The sequence below is a fragment of the Panthera uncia genome, assembly GCF_023721935.1.
Source record: "Panthera uncia isolate 11264 chromosome D3 unlocalized genomic scaffold, Puncia_PCG_1.0 HiC_scaffold_8, whole genome shotgun sequence".
In the NCBI taxonomy this organism is placed as follows: domain Eukaryota; kingdom Metazoa; phylum Chordata; class Mammalia; order Carnivora; family Felidae; genus Panthera; species Panthera uncia.
This window is the reverse complement of record NW_026057586.1, coordinates 16097538-16119466: the sequence shown is the minus strand read 5'-3', so window position 1 is coordinate 16119466 and position 21929 is coordinate 16097538.

Here is a 21929-nt window from a genome sequence, read left to right as displayed (position 1 = left end):
AGGAGGAGGAGGAGGAGGAGGAGGAGGAGGAGGAGGAGGAGGAGGAGCTGGCTCGCACCCCCCGGAGAGGGAGGGGGAGCCCAAGGGTTAATCAGCCTCCTTCCTGGCGTCAGGTCACTTCTGAAGGCCAGGGCAGGCTTGCGGCTGCCTTTCCCCCTCCAGCGCCTACGCCGTGCTTTCCCGCCACCCCGGGCTTCACCCCGCAGGATTAGGGGGGGCAGGGGGAAGGAGTCGGAAAGCTACAGCGTCTCTCCACGCCCGAGACGGAGCAATTTACAGGGCGTAGTAGCCTGTCTTCCTTGGAACCTTAGAAGAAAGGTCTCCCGATCGGTTACACTTGTATCTAAAGCCGCTTTTTTCTCCCCAGCCCGTGGCCGAGACAAGTGAGGAGCTCCCGGCGGCTCTTCCTGGGGGCTTTTATAGCCTCTCGCCCTAATTGGCTTTCGTGCTGTTTCCACGCCCCGTGGGCCAGCACACGTGAGCGCTGGAAACTCCTGGAAGACCAGGTGAGGCGCGGAGGGGGCGGTTAATCACCGGCCCTGCGCGCTGCTGGTGAACGCGGCGGGGTTCGCGCGGAGCCAAAGCCCCGTGGGGGCGGTAAATCCGCTGGTTTGGTGACGACCCCGCCACCGTAATTCGTTACACCTCTGCATCGTAACGCTTCGCTGAACATCAGGAGTTTTTCTGTGCCTGTTAAGGGAAAAACTCGTGACACAGACTTGCCGTACGGAGCCGGCAAGTGGTCGCGGCCCCGAAGTGCATGGCAAGAGCACGAGGTTGTAATGCCTGGCCTCTAACAGACGCGTGGTGTTTTGCAGCCGCGGGGCGAGAAGTAGCTTGTTCGCAAGTTACCGGTGTGAGATGTTTTGTTTCAGAATGTTCTGGTCAACTGAGAATTGCCAGGCGTATCACCCACACCTTGACATTTTTAATAGCAGTGGCGTCTTCCTCCCTTTGTAGAATGCTTTTAGATTTGCCACAGGGTTTTCACATTCATGAATGTGGATTTTATTGATACGCTATCCCTTGAAACTAGGAGTCTGATTTCTTAGTTCAGTGAGATGTTTTTCCCCAGCAACGCTCACACGGAGACAGCAGACCATAAAACAGACTCAGTACTGAAATACGGTGCTACACACACGAAGTAAAATGGGGAGACTTCCCTCATGAATGTTTGTGATTGGTTGATTTACTTTTTATTTTTGAGAGAGACAGAGAGAGAGCTGGGGAGAGGGGCAGGGGGAGAGAGCGAATCTTAAGCAATCTTTGCACTCAGCTCAGAGCCCATCGCGGGGCTCCATCCCAAGACGGTGGGATCATGACCTGATCGGAAACCAAGAGTGAACAGACTGAATCACTCAGGCACCCCTATGAGTTTTAAATGAGGTAATACATATAAAGTATTTTTCACAGTGCCCAGCATGTATTGTGTGCTCAGCAGACATTAACTGGTAGCGTTTTTAAATTTTTTTTTCAACGGTTTTTATTTATTTTTTGGGACAGAGAGAGACAGAGCATGAACGGGGGAGGGGCAGAGAGAGAGGGAGACACAGAATCTGAAACAGGCTCCAGGCTCAGAGCCATCAGCCCAGAGCCTGACGCGGGGCTCGAACTCACGGACCGCGAGATCGTGACCTGAGCTGAAGTCGGACGCTTAACCGACTGCGCCACCCAGGCGCCCCACTGGTAGCGTTTTTAACATAATTATTGCACGGATCTTTCCGTTTTAACATTCTAGTTTTTTCTGCTTTCTAGATAAATGGAAGTTTATTTCACAACAGTTGTTTGGGTTTCCAAGGAGATAACCTCTCTAAGCACATGAAAAATGCAGGCATCCTGGGACTGGTGAAAATTGTATTACTTTAGATTGCACCATAGGCATGTTTAATCTCCATCTTGCAGGGAGGACGCTGTGCTGTAGGAGGTTCTCGTTTTATTTTATTACCAATTATTCTGATATTTTGCTATATTTTTCTCATTGTTACTTGTTTTGTTTTTCTGCTGTTGCATTGTGGATGTCCGTACTACAAATAATAGAATGGCGAGGGAGATTCGTTATTACTTTCATTCAATAGTTAATGAGCCACATACGGAGACATGCAGCTTTGCAGAGAAGGATTTTCAGGCTGCAAAATGCTAAGAGCAAGACCATGCCCATTACGCACAGCTGGTGGCAGAAGATTGGGGACAAAGCCAACTTTGCCGCCACCTTATTTTCAGCCCACTGCACTGAGCACATATGACAACGAGGCATCAGAGAATGTGCTGGGGCCAAGCAATCAGCCCAGCTCTGCCTGAAGAGGAAATCCCAGGAGTGGCTGGTCAGAGCGTTTCTGGAAGAGGTGAGCCGGAGCAGAGACCTGGAGAAAACCTTTGCCCGGAGGCCTGGAATTTAAACTCATTGGCAGCTACTGATAGCACGACATGTAGTGTCAGGCTTTGGGGGGCTGGGCTGGAGAACACAACCAAACAGAAGGAGATGAGATGGCCTTGTATGGATACCAGTTCCCCCAAAAGTTAAACACGCCTGCAAAAAAACAAAACCTACATTTGCTCAGGCTGCAGCCTGCATGGGAGCTGTCAGAAGGAGACTGAGTGTGGTGGAGACCTCCGGGGTCTTAGGTTTTCTGTCGTGACACCCTCATTCCTTCCCCGACCATGCACGAGCTCCCCACTCCCCGGCTCGCCCCTACAATCTGCCCCGTTTCTCATTTATGAGACATTGGATGAGAGCCCTCACCTAGTGCCTCTTTCACAGGAGTGTGGCAAAGATTAATGATAGGGACCTAAAGTCTCCTCAGGGGAGTCTCTGGATGATTCTTTCTTTTCAGCATACCATTCTCCGCGATGTTTTCCATACAGACCTGTCAGCTTCCCTGAAACAAACCAGAGGGTGGACTGTTATACAATTTACCATGTCCCAGGGACATGGGGCTGTGTCTAGGGCGTTAATGTACAGACTCAGCTGTGGGTTAGACTCCCTGGTGGACTGGATATTGAGTGTAGGGGGCAGCGTGGAAGGAGACTGCTTAACTGGAGAATCTAGACGCCAGCATGTGAAAGCAAAGTGAAAGGAAAAAAGAAAAGTAAAACTAGGTCCTAGGGCCCTTCTAAATGAGACCAGTGGCCTTTTCCACTCATTTTTAAGGGAGCCCAATAACTTATTTGGAGAAAATAGAAAAAAGAGATCGATAAAAAAGATCAATTACTGTAAGAAACAGGAGCCACCAGTTGAGGGCACAAGTCATGTCATTTTATTTGTTTACCTTTTTTTTTTTTATAAAAAAGGATTTGTGGTGGCTGACAAAAACATACTATCTTCCAGTGTGTCTATTTCTCTATATTATATGCATTATGTATAGGATATTCTATACAGAATCGAGTAAGATTAGGTAAAGCAACTAAGGCAAAGGCAAAGTCAGGATAGATAAGAAAATGAAGCTGGAGTTAGTTGGCAGGATCATCATATAGAAAGTCCTGTGCTACGTTCAAAGCAGATCACAAGTCAGTTCTCAGATTCTCAGACGTCAGTTCAAGATAATTCCATGATCAGTTAAAAAATTCAAGGTAGCTGTAAAGGAAAAGCCTATAAATTGCTCAAAAAAAAAAAAGTCACAGATTTTTCCTGCTGGTCTCTCTGAAATATGGCAACAACCCTCTGTCAGGTAAAGGTCTTGTCATAGAAACAAGACTCAACAAGTGCGGGTAGAGTTCTTACTGAATTTGAGTGATATGCATACAATATAATTCCCCGAAATAAACAGGTTGCCCTGATACCTTTCCTTCAGTTTCGGTTTTGATCACCCTCCAGCCAGGTTGGCTTAGAGAAACATGGCTACACCTTGAAAAGTGTTTAAATGTGCCAGTCTCCAAGCCATTGTGAGGAAATGCTTCAGGCAAGAAAACTCAAACATGTCAACACAGTAAAAGGGTTTTAAAGTCCTAGTTTCTGGGGTGTGTATGCTGTCTTTGCACTTGGTCTGCCTTCGTTTTAACTTGCACAAATTCTGAACATATATTGAAGCTATGGATCTCTGGAATTTTCTCCTAGAACAGGAAGAAACATCGGATTCCTACACCCATGACAGAATCCCAATTTTTGCCAAACTTTGAAATGAAACCAATCTTAAAAGATTAGTTAGCCCATGTGTCTATAGGCTGCTAAAAGAAAACCGTACAAACGATGAAAATGAGTGAGAACTTACTTGGTTGAATGTCTAAAAACAAAATCAAGAAACATTGTTTATGCAGTTTGGATGTTGTATTCTTACACACACACACACACACACGCACACACACACACACAGACAGACACACACACACTGAGTCCCTGGCTGGGGTTTCTCCCAAAGGAGGAGCTTGTTGAAACAGTAGGAATTGGCAGTCTCCTCGACCCGTGGAGTTGTAGGATCAGACCCTGGGTTTCTAGAAGTGTGTTCTAACACCACTCAACTTTGCAGCTCCTTCTGGGACACACGGAGACTACAGCATATGCAGCTGAGATGGCCCCATCTCTTGGGTCCCCACAAGCACACACAAGGAAGGATAAGGGGCCAGCACTAGAGGTAGCACCAGTGGCTCATACCTCGTGATTGATCTCTGGTCAAGCAAGTGGAATCAGAAGTATCCCAGGATTGGGGCACCTGCGTGGCTCAGTGGGTTAAGCATCCAACTCTTGATTTCGGCTTACGTCATGATCTCCCAGTTCGTGGGCTCAAGCCCCCATTGGGCTCTGCACTGACAGCACAGAGCCTGCTTGGGATTCTCTCTCTCCTTCTCTCTCTACCCCCCCCCCCCCCCCCAGATTAAAAATAAATAAACTTAAAGAATTATCCCAGCATTTATCAGCTGATTCCTTTGAGTATCAGCCACTCCAATACACAACTTCTGTGCTTTATTTGTGTAGGGCCAACTCTGTTTATATCCCTTTCCTCCATGGGGTTAAGAGTTCTTATTTAACATTTATTGAGAACTGGGAGATACTCAGCTCAGTAATATGATATCAAGCCAACTTGACAGGTAATAAGAATGTTGACCTTAAAAGTTTTCCAATAGGAGCCAAAATGCCCTTTGGGATATCTTGGTGGAATAAAGATAATTTTATTACCCATTGCTAGCAGATCACAAGTACTTACTGTAATCTATAATTAAAATATATTTTTCCTCGGGATATGAGGTTGACTTTACCTCCCTCTTTAAAAAATGGACTCATTCAGAAATGGGAAGAAATTAGACTTAAAAACTCAGATTTACCTAGATTTAAAATCTAGCTTACAGCATAAAACCTCTGTGATCCTCATCAAATTGTGAAATCCTCCTGGGGCTCAGTTTATCCATATATAATATAGAAACAACAATCTTCAACTCATAGGATTGTTGAAAAGAGTGAATGAAATATATAACATGCCTGCTGCATCGGAGTCATACAGGATACCTAATATTATTTCAATTGTTTCTATTCAAAAATATTGATGCAAGTATGGTGGCCATCCACCCTGTCAGCTCTAGTTTGCTTCCATAAGAGATAGTTTGGAGATGGATGGCCAAGGCTAGAGACATCCTGTCACAGAACAGGCTGTCACTACCGCCATGCTTGAATTAGATGTTAGAATGACCAGGGCTCTGGGTGAGTCAAATCCACTAACAGTCGCTAGAAATGAGAATGTATATGCTTCTCCTTGGAGAATCACTATGCTTCTGAGTGCTGTGCTGACTTTTATTTTTTTTTTCAATTTTTAAGTTTATTTATTTATTTTTGAGAGAGAGAGAGAGAGAGAGAGAGGGAGGGGCAGAGAGAGAGGGAGACTGAGACTCTGAAGCAGGCTCTGCGCTGTCAGCCCAAAGCCTGACACGGGGCTTGAACCCACAAACCATGAGATCATGACCAGAGCTGAAGTCAGAACCTCAACCGACTGAGCCACCCAGGCGCCCCAAGAAGGTGGGGTACGCTTCTTAACCAAAACAGGGGCCTATTCGCGCTATAATACCAAGAAAGCCACATTCTTACAAGCTGTTCGCGGATGATGATTTTCCCAGGATTTGGCACAAAGAATGACAACGCAAATACTGGGTGTGTGTGGGCATTTTTTAAAGTGCTGCACAAGTATTATCTCATTTAATCCCTAATCCTCTGTCTTGGATTCTATTATGAGCTGCATTTTACAGATGAGGAAACTGCAGCCAAGATTTTAATTAACATCTGCCTAAGGTACCGAGTCAGGAGTACTGAGCTGGGTTTGAACTGGGGCATTTTTGGCCCCAGGGCCCATGCTCTCAACATTTACATTAAACTGCCCTTTGGAGAAGTGAGCATCTGGGCGGTTTTCTCCCAAGAGACAGGCTACACCTAGGATGTTTGTCCAGGGACGTGAGAACCTGGAGAGCCCAAGGTCCGCCACCCCAGCCGGTAACCCCGAGACTCCATCATGGTTCATGTGCAGACATGATCCTTCCTCGGCAGCTCCCCGCCAACCGGCTGGCCCCATACGTTCTCACCTCTGTGTTATTAGCTGACCTCTCTCTCCGCGGCAAAGCTGAACTATATCCACGGGACCTGTCCTCGTGGAGCCACACAGTCTGCTAGTTTACGTGGAATGCTGGCCCGAGAAGAATGAGCTCAGGTTTCAAAACTCTTGGCATTCTGGCATTTTCGCAAACCGTCCTTCCAGTTCTGTCCCTGGCCCCGAGACAGGTCTTTATCAGACCTAGAACTCTTACCGATTATGAAAGTACTCTGGGGGAGCAATCTTGCAGTCACCACAAAGAAATACCTACGCAAAGTATTTGTAAAACTTCAGAGGCCAGCGTGATCCCGTGGAATCTCCTTCCAACCCGAACCTGGTTCTTTGACACCCAGAAAGTAGCTGCGACCAAAGCTGTGCTCAAGAAAGGTGGGGTTTTGGAGCCCCCTCCCCACTACCCGGCGCCCTCCCCCCCTGCCATTTGTCCCCATGCCCAGCGCTCAGAGGTTGCTGGCTTGTCTGCAGTAGATGTTTAAAAGCAGCATGGGTTTGCATTCTTCTGTCCTAATCTTTACCAACAATGCAGGATCCCCAAGGAATGCCAGATAAAGAAGGCTGCCCCGGTTTAGGTTCCCTTAACTCGACACGCGTTTCCTCTCGTTTAGGTGTTTCAGGGCGACTGTCTGCCTTCTTTCTGCTTGATCGGTGATGTTTGGACCGGAGTGTACCTTCAAGTATTGTTTATTTGGTTTGATCGCTGATAAGCGTCCTGATAATTCATCAGAAAGGGAGTTGGGACCTTGCATATCTTCTTCCAGCTCCAGCATTTATCTGCAGTGTAATTATAATGAGCCGGAAAGTTATGCGTATGCAATGTGACACGTCTTTGGCTCTCACATCTTCACGTCCTGATGGAAGACTGATGGGCCCTGGCCCCTCGTGTCGGTGACCCGCCATTAAACCCCCCCCCCCCCCCAGTGACCCACTTTGAAGTTGATCTCCTCTCAGACCCTCTTGGGTCTTTCTGTCTTGTTTCTGCTTTTTTGCTTGCTTTCTTGTCTGTTCTCTTTCATCCATCATTTCACTGTATCTCCTCCTTTGCTCCGATTCTGCCCTGTTTTTACCCACCCACTTTCACTTTCCGGCCTCTGACTTGACTGTTTCTGTTATATTCCTGACTCGGTCCTATCTCTCCCTTGAAACCACCGGTTCTCAACTGGGAGGCATCGTTGACAGCCAGCAGAAATTCGGCAGCATCTGGAGAGATTTTTAGTTGTCATACTGGGGAGGGTCCTACTGGCATCTAGTGGGTAGAGGCCAGGAAGCTGTTCGCCCTCCGACGATGCACAGGTCAGCCCCCACCCCACCGCACACAACAAAAAACTGTATGGCTCCAGACGTCATTAGTGCCGAGGTTGAGAAATCCTGCGCTACAGACATTTATCCACGTCTCTAATTCTATTATCTCCTGTTGCCCAATCCCACTGTTTAAACCTTCCCCTCCCCAAGCCTGACCGTTAGCTGGCCCCCCATCTTCTTGTTAGCGTTTCTTCCTTGCCCTGACGTCCTTCTTCTTGGCTGGATCTCCTCTACACCTTTAAACTCGGTTGGATCTCATCGCTTAGACTCTCTCTCTCTCTCTCCTCCTCCTCCTGCCTTGGTGTCCACACCTTAGTTCAGCAGTTACCTTATCTCTCAGCTGTCCTGCAGTGACTGGAGGATCTGGGGAAATATTTTTTCTTAGAATTCTGTTTATTTTGCAAGTTTTCACGAAGCCAAGACGGCCCTGAAGCTTCTGGTTTCAGAGTCTCTCGAGCAGATCACGCGTTCCGGCAGGTGCAGCCTGCCTCCATCTGTTCACCTGCTGCTGGCCAGGGAGGCTGTTCTGTCTTGTCTCGTTACGGTGATGCCTACGTGCTGCTTGCATTGGTGTGGCATTCTTGGCAGGTCTTCCTTCACCGTAAGAGGGGAGAAATAGGCTTCCCCTACCTTCATTCATTAAAACACACACACGCTAGGGCACCTGGGTGGCTCAGTCGGTTCAGCGTCTGACTTCGGCTCAGGTCATGATCTCCTGGTTTGTGGGTTCGAGCCCCGTGTCGGGCTCTGTGCTGACAGCTCGGAGCCTGGAGCCTGCTTCAGATTCTGTGTCTCCCTCTCTCTCTGCCCCTCCCCCACTCACGCTCTGTCTCTCTCAAAAGTAAATAATAAACATTAAAAAGAATTTAAACACACACACACACAGACAATCAAATGAGTGTTTCCTGTGTGGCCGGCAATGCCGGGTGTGTTAGTGACTAAAGGAAATAAGAGAACAGTGGTCTCCGGGGAGCTCCAACCCTGACGGGGGGACCAGCAAGATAACTAACCACCCCAAACTAGGTGCTGCATGCTGTCCGAGGGTCTGTTAGGGGCTATAGGAGTGGGGGGGGGGCGGGAGACACCTGCATTAACTTCCTATGGCTGTTGTAAAAAGTGGCCACCACTTAGTGGCTCAAAACAACACACATTTACTATCTGGTAGTTCTAGAACCCCAGAGTCCGGTATCAGTCTTGCTGTGCTAAATCCAAGTGTCAGTGGGGCTTCATGGCTTCTGCAGGATTCGAGAGCAGGTGCCGGTAGGGTGAGGGAAGGAAAGAACCAGAGAGTTTATTCATTTTCTTTAAAGACTAATGTAGAGCTTGCTGGTTACACGTTTGCAGGCAGGGAAATGCAATGCACGCATGAAGGAAGGAAGGAAACGCAATACACGTGGGGAGCCCTTCGCGGACCGTGTACGGTGAAGCAAGGACCGAGGCGTCACTGGCCACCCATCACCAGTTTCCTTTCAGCCATCCTCATATCTAAGACTCCACTTTTAGAGATGAGTGGACCCTGAAGTGCAGGCGTCCAGATGGACCCACACGTGGCTCAGTGGTATAGCCACAAGAATCCAGGCGTGTTACATCACTTTCTCTCCTCTAACACCAGCACTAAAGGCCAGCATTCGGAAAAGGACCATTGTAATTGGAGATTCTTGCGTTTGACCCCAAAGCACAAAGGACCTGTGACCCTCTAAGGAGCTCCTATGCCATTGTGACAGCTCTGTGGCTCTGTATTTATTTAGTTCTCACTTCTTGCAAAAACACTATCAACGTCTAATCAGGTCTCGGAGAAAGGGGTCAGAAGGCAAGTGGCTTAAACTACCTACACTTAACAGCCCCTCCGTACAAAAGCGACTTTCTTCCTCTTCGGGCCAAACTCGTTCTCCATGCAGTGAGCAGTGAATAAATCAAAGCAGGTTGAGTTGTGTGGTTTTGCCATAGGAAACTCTACCCTTTGGGAGGCATTAAAGCCTCATCTCTGGAAATCAAGACATTTTCGCAAACGTGTGGAAGTTACTCTGGTTCACCGATAAGACGCCTTTGCAACACTAGGACACTTGTAGCCAACACTAACTATTTTGAGGCTGGCTTTAGTTTTCTTCTGGCCCGAATTCCCCGCTCTAAGTTTTCAAGGTTATGAAAACTTAGAGCAGCAGTTTAAGGGACTGAAGGAAAACAGGAAGATTCAGCATAAGCCTTCAAAACACTGTCATTCCTGTGAGAGGTACTCCGGTACAGAAAACTTGGTGTTAAGGAAGAGATTTCTTTCCCCCAGAGATCAAACAGACCACAGTACAGTCAAAGCCCTTTATCCTAAGCACTATCACCTTAAGATTTTCTCACGAGAAGGGCCTTTCCCCTGTGGCTATATGGGTGTCCCTGAAAGGGCCGTAATCCTGCTTGTGATATCCCTATCTATTGCCAGGCTCGGGGGCTGGTGCCAGACGAGGGCTTATATGCACATTCTTCACTGCTCTGGTGTCCCTATCGAGGTTGACCTTGGATCCTATCACGCTTCAACAACTCTGCCAATCCTTTATCAACTATTCGCTACCTCCCGCACTGTTATATGTAATTACTGATGTGATGTCACCCAGTCCTCACAGCAAGCCTACCAGGCAAGTGTTATTAGCCCCATTTTATAGATGAGAAAAAAACTGAGGCCTGGAAGGGTCGCTCACTCATCCAGGATCACCTGGCACTGGGGCCTGGAATCAGACACAGGCTATCTGGTCTGGGAATGCACACACTCAGCCACTACCCTCTCTTGGCCCTGACTCTCGACATAAAGGCATTTTGCATCAGGACTCACAGTCCAGCCACCGTCCCTATAGAAACTTCGTTTGGGTCCGTCACCATTGTTTCCCTCAGATCTGGTCTCCATAGAGCCCTTGGGGACCTGTAGTGGCCTGAGTCACCAGACCAGGCAGCCTGGGCTTTGCCTGCAAGTAAGATCTGGGGTTCCCTTAAGGACAGAGGAAGTGAATCCAACACTCATCCTTTACAGTGTCCGGTGGGAGGTCTCGTTGTTCATGATGAGTTAGCCAAATTGGGTGCTCCACGGTAACAAGGTTCAAAGAACAGTCCCTGCGTGAGCCAGGCCGCTCTGCTGAGCTCCGTACCCACAGGCAGAGTGCAAAATTCGAAGCAGCCACCGTGCAAAGTCATAAAGAGGGACCTTGCTGGGGTGCCCGTTGGCTCAGTCTATTAAGCATCTGACTCTTGCTTTCAGCTCAGGTCACAACACGGTTCATGAGATCAAGCCCTGTGTTGGGTTCACGCGGACAGTGCTGAGCCTACTCGGGATTCTCTCCTCTCTCTCTGCCTCTCCCTGCTCACCTGCCCTCTGTCTGTCTTCCTGTCTGTCTCTTTCTCTCAAAATAAATAAATAAACGTTAAAAAAAAAAAAAGCAGGGACCTTGCTGCAGCAATGGATGACTGCAGATGTTACCACAATCAGAAAAATTTCCAGCACATATGGGGACGAAGGGTGTACATGCAGACAAGAGGTAGACACGTTACTACGTAATTCACAAGAATACACTCAGAGCCACTTAGGATTTGTCTGGAGCCTGGAACCCAAGTGTAAGATTTAGGACAAGGAGACTTCTACATCTTTGAATGTTTCCTTTAGGCCTTGTGCATAGTATGTTCCTAACGAGTGATTGCTGAATCAGAAGAAACATGTTTACTTGGTGCATCATTACTTTCTTCATATAGCACGCCCATCTCCTGTTTGTTAAGTGATTCCACTCTCGTTGAGGAAGGGATCTAATTATCTTCATTTCACATGTCAATTATGCACCATTTGCAAAGTTTCATCACCACCGCCATCACTGTGCAAACACTGAAGATCAGCATCTCTGGGTGTGAGAACTGACAGCTGGTATCCACTGTCCAGATTGGCCCGTCTCCCCGGGACCGCATCCTTCCTCCTGCACCCGCCAAGTTGGGCTGGAGGCTCTAGGAGGGATTGGCTGCCTTGCTCGGCCCTCTGTTAATTGGATTTTTCTGGTTCTTTTCTGTCAACCTAGCTTCTGGGGGTTTCCAGCTACAGCTGGCTTTCTTGAGGAAAAACACAAGTAGCAGAGGAATGACTGGGTGGGTCGGTGCCCTGTGAACAAAGGACTTAACAGAACCCCAGAGACAGAATAGGTGGGAAGCTAGCTGGAAAATAGACGCCCACCCCAGCAGGGGCCAAACTGGCTCCCCAGGTGGACAGAGGGCTGGAGCGGAGGCATCTAGACAGCAGGGCTCTGTCTGTAGCCAGTGAAGGACGAGACCCAGGATCGGAATCCCATTCCCCTCTCCCCGGATCTGGGTCAACGCTTACGGCTTGCCGGTTATTATCACTCGTGTACTTAACACGCAGCTGTGGGTTTCGAGACCCTCTACATGCTGGTTCTTTCGGAAGTTCTTCGCTGCTTAGCCAACCCCGCCAGACCTTCACAGTCTGGAGGAGGGAGAGGAAATAGAATAGAATTGAAATTCCATCCGAAGCTTTCCCTACTGGCACGGTTCTGCTGGGAAGCAGGGTAGGAGACGTTGGAAGTTGTGGTCTAATGAGGTGTTGTGATTTTTGGAGGTGGCCTGGTCCCTGCTGGGAGGTTCCCGTAATCACGGTGAGGCAGTGGTGAGGAGACAGCGGGAGGACAGGGCGGGGAAGGAGACATCTCTGTGCCCCGCGCTGGCTATGCACCCCTGCTGGTGACATCACTTCGGCGGGGCGGGGGGCGGGGGGGGGGGGAGGTGGCTGTGGCCTCACTTTTAGGGACCAAAGTAACACAAACGTTTTAGGAGTATCAGAAAGGAGCAGCGCCTTCCCCCCTTCCCCATGGCCAACAAACCACCGAGACTGAATGGAAACAGCTTTGTCATTCTCCTCCCCCCCCCCCCCCCCCCCCCCCGCGATGTTAGAGGAAAGCCTTGTAAAACAATTTAAGGGCGATGGAGTGAGTCAGCTCTTCCCCATTGCTTGCATTCCCCATCAAGGAAGGCTATCCAAACAGTTTCTCACACCTCATATAATTCGATCACGAGAGCCAGCTGTTTTGGTGGTGACTTCGTTTGGGTTTATTTCACTTTGGGGGGGAAGCGTTTCTGTACATAAATGATCTATTTCACAAACAAAGCAGGGAACCTGTGGTCCTGGACGCAGCTCCCCGTCGCACAGTTAACTCACAGCGCTCTGACCTCAAAACGCATGTTTTGGCAACTAGTCAGAGCTGGCCAAGGTTGTTTCTACTTACTCATCTTCCTCTAGGCTCCCCAAATGTTTTCCGGGAATATGCTCGGGGCGGGGTGGGGGGGGCGGTGGTGGTGTTATTTATAATCTCACAGAATCTGCATTCTCATACTGAACACATGCGGTGGTTGCTTTCCACGGGAGGAGTGGGAGCTCATGTGACTTGGGAGGAATGCGAAGGAGGTACTTGGGCCCCGTGACACCTCCAGCCTGCATCCAGTTGGGAAGGTGGCCAGTCGCACGCACTTGTTCCAGCCTCTACCTCAGCGCACACCCGACCTTCGGCAGGAGCCTCACGCGCAAGCTGTACCCAGGCAAGGACGAGGATTGTGGTTCTGATCAGATGTTCCTTAACTTGCCTGCTCATACCATGAGGTTCACCTTGAATTGGTGATGGGTTCTGGAATGAGTGCTGGCTGGAAACACAGGTACAGAATGTCTTCAAAAGAGACAGCTTAAAAGGGGCGCTTGGGCGGCTCAGTCCGTTGAGCGTCTGACTTCGACGTAGGTCGTGATCTCGCAGTTCGTGAGTTTCAGCCCCATGTTGGGCTCTGTGCTGACAGCTTGGAGCTTGGAGCTCAGAGCTTGGAGCCTGGAGCCTGCTTCACATGCTGTGTCTTACTCTCTTTCTGCCCCTCCCCCACTTATACTCTGTCTCTCTCTCTCAAATAAATAAATATTAAAACAATTTAAAAAAAAAAGAGAGAGAGAGAGAGAGACAGCTTAAGGACATTACTTAAAGGAATGGGAATAAGCCAGACTTAGGATGAAGCCAGGTGTTGGAATTACCCCATGGATTCATATTAGCCTGGGGCCATGGCCAAGTTCTTTAACCTTTCTGGTCTTCAGTTTCCTCATCTTTAAAATGGGGGTGGTGACAATTCCCAGTACATAAGGTTACTGTGACATTAGATACATGGAAGTCCTACAGAGGACTGAGCACAGTAAACATACTGTATACACGTTTCTGGGAGTGTGCACTTAGAAATTGTAGAAATCATAAACTAGCATCCTAATCCTATCCAACACTTAGGATCATAAGTGAGTCACTTGGTTATTGCTCTGTCTCGAATCTTCCTCCTAGAAAATGCTGTGCTTACCTCAAGGACAAGGGTGCTTCATTAACATGTAGGGGTGCCTGGGTGGCTCAGTCGGTGAAGCATCTATCTGACTCTTGGTTTCGGCTCAGATCATAACCTCACGGCCGTTGAGTTCCAGCCCCGCGTGGAGCTCTGTACTGACAGCATGGAGACTGCTTGAGGTTCTCTGTCTCTCTGCCCTTGCCCTACTCGTGCTCTCTCTCTCAAAATAAATAAATAAACTTAAAAAAAATAACATTTAGATAGTGCTTTAAATTCTACTGAGAGGCCTATTATCAACACAAAATGTCATTCCTCTCTCTTTCACCAGTTGTAACGTAAAGCAAAATCATCTTAACCTTTGTAAGTATCTCCGTTGAACTTGTTCTAGGAGTATTTTATAAATCATTCCCCCAGTGAGTTCATTTTATATACTCCGAATTCTTCATACCACGAGTATTCTGTTAGTGCAGTTGCTTAAATAAAGTGAACACCATTTGGCTATAGACCGTGTCTGTGTGTAATTAATTACTTGGCAATCAATTAATCAATGGGCTTTGGGGTTTTAAAAAGTGCTTTCTAAAAGATCCCAGTGGCTAATCATTACTTACAAGAGTGATAAAGGGAGCAAAATATGCGGAAAGCCACATTGCAGCACTCTCTTTGGTGATTCAAGATATTGCCAATTGGCCCGCAGTGACGATACTGGGGCAGACTTTTCTAATCAAGCCTCATTCTGGGAAATCTTTTTCTCCTTTGGCTCATCTGCAACTGAGATGGACTGAATTAGCCAAATCACAGACCCTACAAGGAGTTAGGAAAGTGTGTCCTTTCCAGCCGTTATCATCCTGTATCACACAAAGCGGTCACACTGGGTCGTGTCGCATGGGCTGAAATTCAGAAAAACCTGGGAAATTCGCAGAAAACGCTAGTTAACTCAGGAGGTTCCCTTACTAATGCTGCGGTCATTACACGTGGAGATGTTATGCACTCCAGGCTCACACGTTACTCTTGGAAGTTTGGGATTCAACAGAATGTATGTTAGTAAGTGGCCAAAAGGGAACTTTTCATTATTCTATTAATTAAAGCCAGCCCACAATTGCAGAAACACGTTTTGTTATTTATTCCCTGTTTCCAGCTCAGCAATAGGAACAATATTCATATGGGGTATTTCAATTACTTAGGGCTTTAACTTTCCATTTCCTGGTGTTAAGGGTTTAATTGTGTTCTTCAAAAAGATATGAAGTCCTAACCCCAATACTTCAGTCTGTGACCTCATTTGGAAATAGGATCGTTGCAGATGTAATCAGTTAAGATGAAGTCATCCTGGAGTCGGATGGCCCTTCATCAATATGACTGATGATCTTAAAAGAGGAGACAAAACATGCAAGGAAAGACGGCTATGTGACATGTCACAGAGGCAGAAATTGTAGCAATGCATCTATAGGCCAAAGAAACCAAGGATTGTTAGAAGACGCCAGAAGCTAGAGGTGAGGAAAATTCTCCCCTGTAGGTTTCAGAGGGAACACGGCCCTGCCAATACCTTGATCTTGGACTTCCAGCCCCCAAAACTATGCGGCAATAAATCTGTTGTTTTAAGTCACCCAGTTTGGGTTACTTTGTTAAGGCAGGGCTAGGAAACTAATACACTGGGTTTGTACATTTTCTTCAACTGTCAGATGTCATTTTATAGTATATAAAGGGATAAATATTCGGAACTTGATCCTTCAACCATTTAGATCTGCTAACACTTCAAGCCTCATCAATATGTATTGCCACACCCTAAATGGTCAACCAAAGGGCTACCCATCCTTAGAATACACACACAGCTCTAAAAGTCCTTAGGATGAAAAGCAATCAATACTGTGAACTGTCAGAATTCTGTGATTTAAAGCCTTAATGTTTCTTTGTCTAGAAGAAAATCATTAGAAAGTGTCACCAGGAAAGCATATGTTACTGTTAGATCCAAGATAATAAATAAGCCAGATATTAACTTTTAAAGAATGTTTGTGACTTTTGTTGGCGCTGGTGAATTTTGGCTCCTGCCCTGGTTAGCCTTGCTAGAAATAGTTGAATCATTTTAATCACTATGTCTACTAAAAAAAAGTTGTAAAGTTGTATAAAACCAAAATTTGACCAACATCTGGGATACATTCCCTTTTGCCTTTCGTTGTTTTTCAAAGATGTGCCTTATAAATTATGTGGAGAACACTACATTAAGAGGATTGACAGATGATGATAAAAATAATTTATGGATTTCAACCTATATTACAAAGCTGTATTCATCAAGACAGTATGGTACTGGCACAATATCAGACACATTGATCAATGGAACAGAATAGAAAACCCAGAAATGGACCCACAACTATATGGTCAACCCATCTTCAACAAAGCAGGAAAGAATACCTAATGGAAAAAAAACAGTCTTTTCAAAAAATGGTGCTGGGAAAACTGGACGGCAACATGCAGAAGAATGAAACTGGACCACTTTCCTGCACCATATACAAAAATAAATTCAAATGAATGAAAGACCTAAATGTGAAACAGGAAACCATCAAAATCCTACAGATCCTACACAGGCAGCAACCTCTTTGACCTCAGCCATAACAACTTCTTATTAGACATGTCACTGAAGGCAAGGGAAGGAAAAGCAAACCTGAACTATTGGGACCTCATCAAGATAAAAAGCTTCTGCACAGTGAAGGAAACATCAACACAACTAAAAGGCAGCCTACGGAATGGGAGAAGATACTTGCAAATGACATAGCTGAATAAGGGAATAGTATCCAAAATCTATGAAGAACTTATCAAAGTCAACACTCCAAAAACAAACAACCCAGTTAAGAAATGGGCAGAAGACATGAACAGACATTTTTCCAAAGAAGACAGTCAGTAGCTAACAGACACATGAAAAGACGTTCAACATGACTCATCAGGCAAATGCAAACCAAACCATGATGAGATACCACCTCACACCTGTCAGAATTGCTGAAATTAACAACACAAGAAACAACAGGTGTTGGCAAGGATGTGGAGAAAGGGGGAACCCTCTTGCACTGTTGGTGGAAATGCATACTGGTGTAGCCGCTCTGGAAAACAGTATGGAGGTTCCTCAAAAAACTAAAAATAGAACTACCCTATAATCCGGCAATTGCACTATTAGGTATTTACCCACAGGATACAAAAATACAGATTTTAAGGGGTACATATACCCCAATGTTTGGGGTGCATGCAAACCCCATGGGGTGCATGTTTGGGGATCATGCATGCAATGATAATGCAGCATTATCAACATTAGCCAAACTATGGAGAGAGCCCAAATGTCCATTGACTGATGAATGGATAAAGAAGATATGGTATATATCCAATGGAATATTACTCAACCATCAAAAAGAACGAAATCTCGCCATTTGCAGCAACATGGATGGAGCTAGAATGTATCATGCTAAAGAATAATGAGTCAATCAGAGAAAGACAAATACCATATGATTTCACTCATATTTGAAATTGAAGAAACAAAACAGATAAGCACATGGGAAGTGGGGAGCAAAGGTAAGAGGGAAACAAACCACAAAAGACTCTTAATGACAGAGAACAAAGTGAGGGTTGATGGAGGGAGGTGGGTGGGAGAGGGCTAGAGGGGTGATGGGTATTAAAAAGGGCACTTGCTGTGATGGGGACTGGGCATTATATGTAAGTAATGAATCACTGAATTCTATTCCTGAAATCGATATTGCACTATATGTTAACTAAAATGTAAATTTAAAAATTTTAATCAAAATTTAAATTAAAAATAAATAGCTTAAGTGAGTGAGTGGATACAGGACAGTTATGTATGGGCATATTTGACTGCTACTAAAGTTTTGTCTGCAAAGTATATTTAATGACATAGAAAATACTTAATATATATTTTGGTGAGAAAAATTAACATGAGAAATTCATATACAGTTTGATACCAATTAAGTAAAACAAAATCTGTGCATAGAAAAATGTTAACAATGTTATATAGTGGGATTTCAATTTTTATTGTGATTTTTGTCCTTTTTGCAATTCTCCAAACTTTCAACAGAGGCAAACATTACTTCCCTAATTTAAAAGCAATTTAATGTTAAAACTAATTACACTGGGACATTTAAAAAAAAATTTTTTTTTAACGTTTATTTATTTTTGAGACAGAAAGAGACAGAGCATGAACGGGGGAGGGGCAGAGAGAGAGGGAGACACAGAATCGGAAGCAGGCTCCAGGCTCTGAGGCATCAGCCCAGAGCCCGATGCGGGGCTTGAACTCACAGACCACAAGATCGTGACCTGAGCTGAAGTCGGAGGCTTAACCGACTGAGCCACCCAGGCACCCCTACACTAGGACATTAATAGTCATTTTCTGTGGATTATAATATTGTCAATGATTTTTTCATTTCAAAATAAGTTTTTTATTTATTTCACAATGAAAGAAAATTGAGCTTTTAAAAAATTGTATGTTTAAAACATTATATGTTTATGGATGATCTGGCCACAGCGAATGTCTGTAAGATGTCAGCTGCTTTACAACGACCCAAGACACTTTTGAGATGATGCCATGAGGAATTACCATAATGCATGTTGTGGATTCGATACGACTTCTTGACTCTTCCGTTTCCATACTCTTTGTCATGTGACTTTACAGTCCTCCCACTGGTGGCAGAGAACATTCCTCTACCCCCACTGATGCCAGGCGCGGCCTTGTGATTTGCTTTGGCCAATAGAGTGTGCCAATGTGCCAGTTTTGAGCCCAGATCTTAAGATACATCGCATTTCTGCTTCCCGATTTGCACATCCGCCATCACCACGAAAGGATCTTCCCAGGAGCTCCTGCTGCTCCTTTGGCCTGGGTAAAAGAACACACACGGAGCAAATCCAAATGCAACCCACGATGAAGAGCTAAGCCCAAATTTCCCAGCTGAGCCCAACCTAGATCAGCCATTCAATCAACCTATAGACCCAAGTGCACAAAAGTAAACGTCTATCGGTGAAGGCTGGTTGAGTTTGGGGGTGGTTTGTTATACAGCAAAGACTAATTGATAAAATCTCACTGATGAAAATACATGATTAATGGCCCAGAATGTGGGGACTGACAAAGTATGTCAACCCAATATCATGAAAGGTCCTTATGCCATAGCTTAAAAATATAAAAGGCCCCACATCTCAATGAAATAGGTTTCTGTGTATTTGTGAGTTTCCAACGTACGTCTATATGTATGTATGTGACAAAACTATTGCATATACGATAGTCCACTGTGTTCATATTTAGTTGTCTTTCCTAGCTTTCAGTTCAATTCATTAAATATATATTTTTCACTGTCATATTCTAGTTCCCATTGAAGAATGCATTTGGGGTTATAATTCTTGATGTATATTGAGCAGCGTATGCTAAGAATTGTAAGACTATTAATCATATTGCACTAATATTCAGTATGCAGACTGGAATTATACCTCTTTTTTATTTTTTTTATTTTTTATTTTTATTTAAAAAAAATTTTTTTTACGTTTATTTATTTTTGAGACAGAGAGAGACAGAGCATGAACGGGGGAGGGTCAGAGAGAGGGAGACACAGAATCTGAAACAGGCTCCAGGATCTGAGCCATCAGCACAGAGCCTGATGTGGGGCTTGAACCCATGAACCACGAGATCATGACCTGAGCCGAAGTCGGCCACTTAACCGACTGAGCCACCCAGGCGCCCCATCCCTCTTTTTTAGAGCAAAGTTTTCCAACCTTGGCACTGTTGGCAGAGCACACAAGGGAGGGAGAAAAACAAAGGGAGAGAAAGAGAGAATCTGAAGCAGGTTCCACACTCAGTGCAGAGCTCAATCCCACAACCCTGGGATCACGACCTGAGCCACCCAGGCGCCCCTCGCTGGCCATTTTTTCAAGTCTAGGTTTGTAATAATTCAGACTGTAAAAAAAGAATCCAAAGCTCTAGAACTTCTGATTCTCAGGGTCACCGTGAATATATTTTTGTCGGATGGGGGAAATCCAAAAACGTGTTAATGGCCTGACAGGTAGGTTTTTCTGAACCTTTCTGCACCTACTCTGAAGTCAGGCTAAAACTTTCCCATCACACACACCGACAGGCAGCTTGATGGGACCAACAATACCCTGGGCATGGTTTTTAGGGTATCCACCTGTGACCCGCTGAACACCTCATAAAAATGAACACAGAATGGCAAAATTCTAACTATACATGAGGAACTTCACATACCACCTTATTCAAAGATGCCATTTCTATCAGACAAAGGATGAAGCAAAATTTAATTTCCTGACAGTTTATATGCTTCAGCAGGAACGTGTAGAAGCGCCAGTTAGGCACTAACCCTGACTGTGGGACATGTGGTTAAAATTAACATCAAAACCGGGCGTCTATTCATGATTATCTCCTTTTTGGAGGAACTCGGATGAGTTTGAACTACACCTTAAAACGGGGCCCTCTGATAGAAGATCTTCAAACTCTCCACTGGGAGACTGACATTGGCTCACTCATTAAGCCTCTCTGAATCTCAGTCGCCTTGCACGCAGCATGAGAAGTTTGAGTCAAATAGGGTCTGCGACCCCTTTCAGCTAAAACATTCTTGGAGTTACAGAATAGCTCATTTGTCACTGTGATAGTCCACACAACACAGCAATTGGGCTGAGTTGGGGAGTTTCTCACAAGGTTTGCCTTATGCTTCAAGCAATTTGCCCAAGAAGATTCTTTTTTTTTTTTTTTTTAATCTTTATTTTTGGGAGAGAGACAGCATGTGAGCAGGGAAGGAGCAGAAAGAGAGAGAGATACACAGAATGCGAAGCAGGCTCCAGGCTCTGAGCCATCAGCACAGAGCCCGACGTGGGGCTCGAACTCATGAGCTGTGAGATCATGACCTGAGCCAAAGCGGGACGCTCAACCCACTGAGCCACCCAGGCGCCCCTGCCCAAAGATTCTTACCCAAAGCAGTAAAACATGCTCAAAAACAGTAGGGTGAATCTTTCTATTTTCATCTGAGGCCCATCAAGAGATCCAGGAAGTAGGGGGGAAAAAAAAGATTCATTGATTTGTCACCAGGAACTCAACAGTTTTTTTTTTTTTTTTTTATGTTTATTTATTTTTGAGACAGAGACAGAGCATGAACGGGGGAGGGTCAGAGAGAGGGAAACACAGAATCTGAAACAGGCTCCAGGCTCCGAGCTGTCAGCACAGAGCCTGACGTGGGGCTCGAACTCACGGACCGCGAGATCACGACCTGAGCCGAAGTCGGACGCTTAACTGACTGAGCCACCCAGGCGCCCCTCAACAGTTTTTGAGAACATTATGCCAAAAAGACTGGTCCCGGGGCGCCTGGGTGGCTCAGTCGGTTAAGTGGCCGACTTCGGCTCAGGTCATGATCTCGCGGTCCGTGAGTTGGAGCCCCACGTCAGGCTCTTTGCTGACAGCTCAGAGCCTGGAGCCTGTTTCAGATTCTGTGTCTCCCTCTCTCTGACCCTCCCCTGTTCATGCTCTGTCTCTCTCTGTCTCAAAAATAAATAAACGTTAAAAAAAAATTAAAAAAAAAAAAAAGACTGGTCCCTTTAGGACAGAGTAGAGGATTGCACATGTATTTATGTCACTAAGTCACTAAGTAAAATGAGAAAGGAATCCCAAGGCATTATGATGGTGGTCAGGACTGGTTTCTAAAACCACCAACCCATCCATTGAACTTACTGAATGTGAAAATGTGTGATCGGGCTAAAGAAAGAAATTTCCGTAACATGTACAGAAAAAATGGTGGA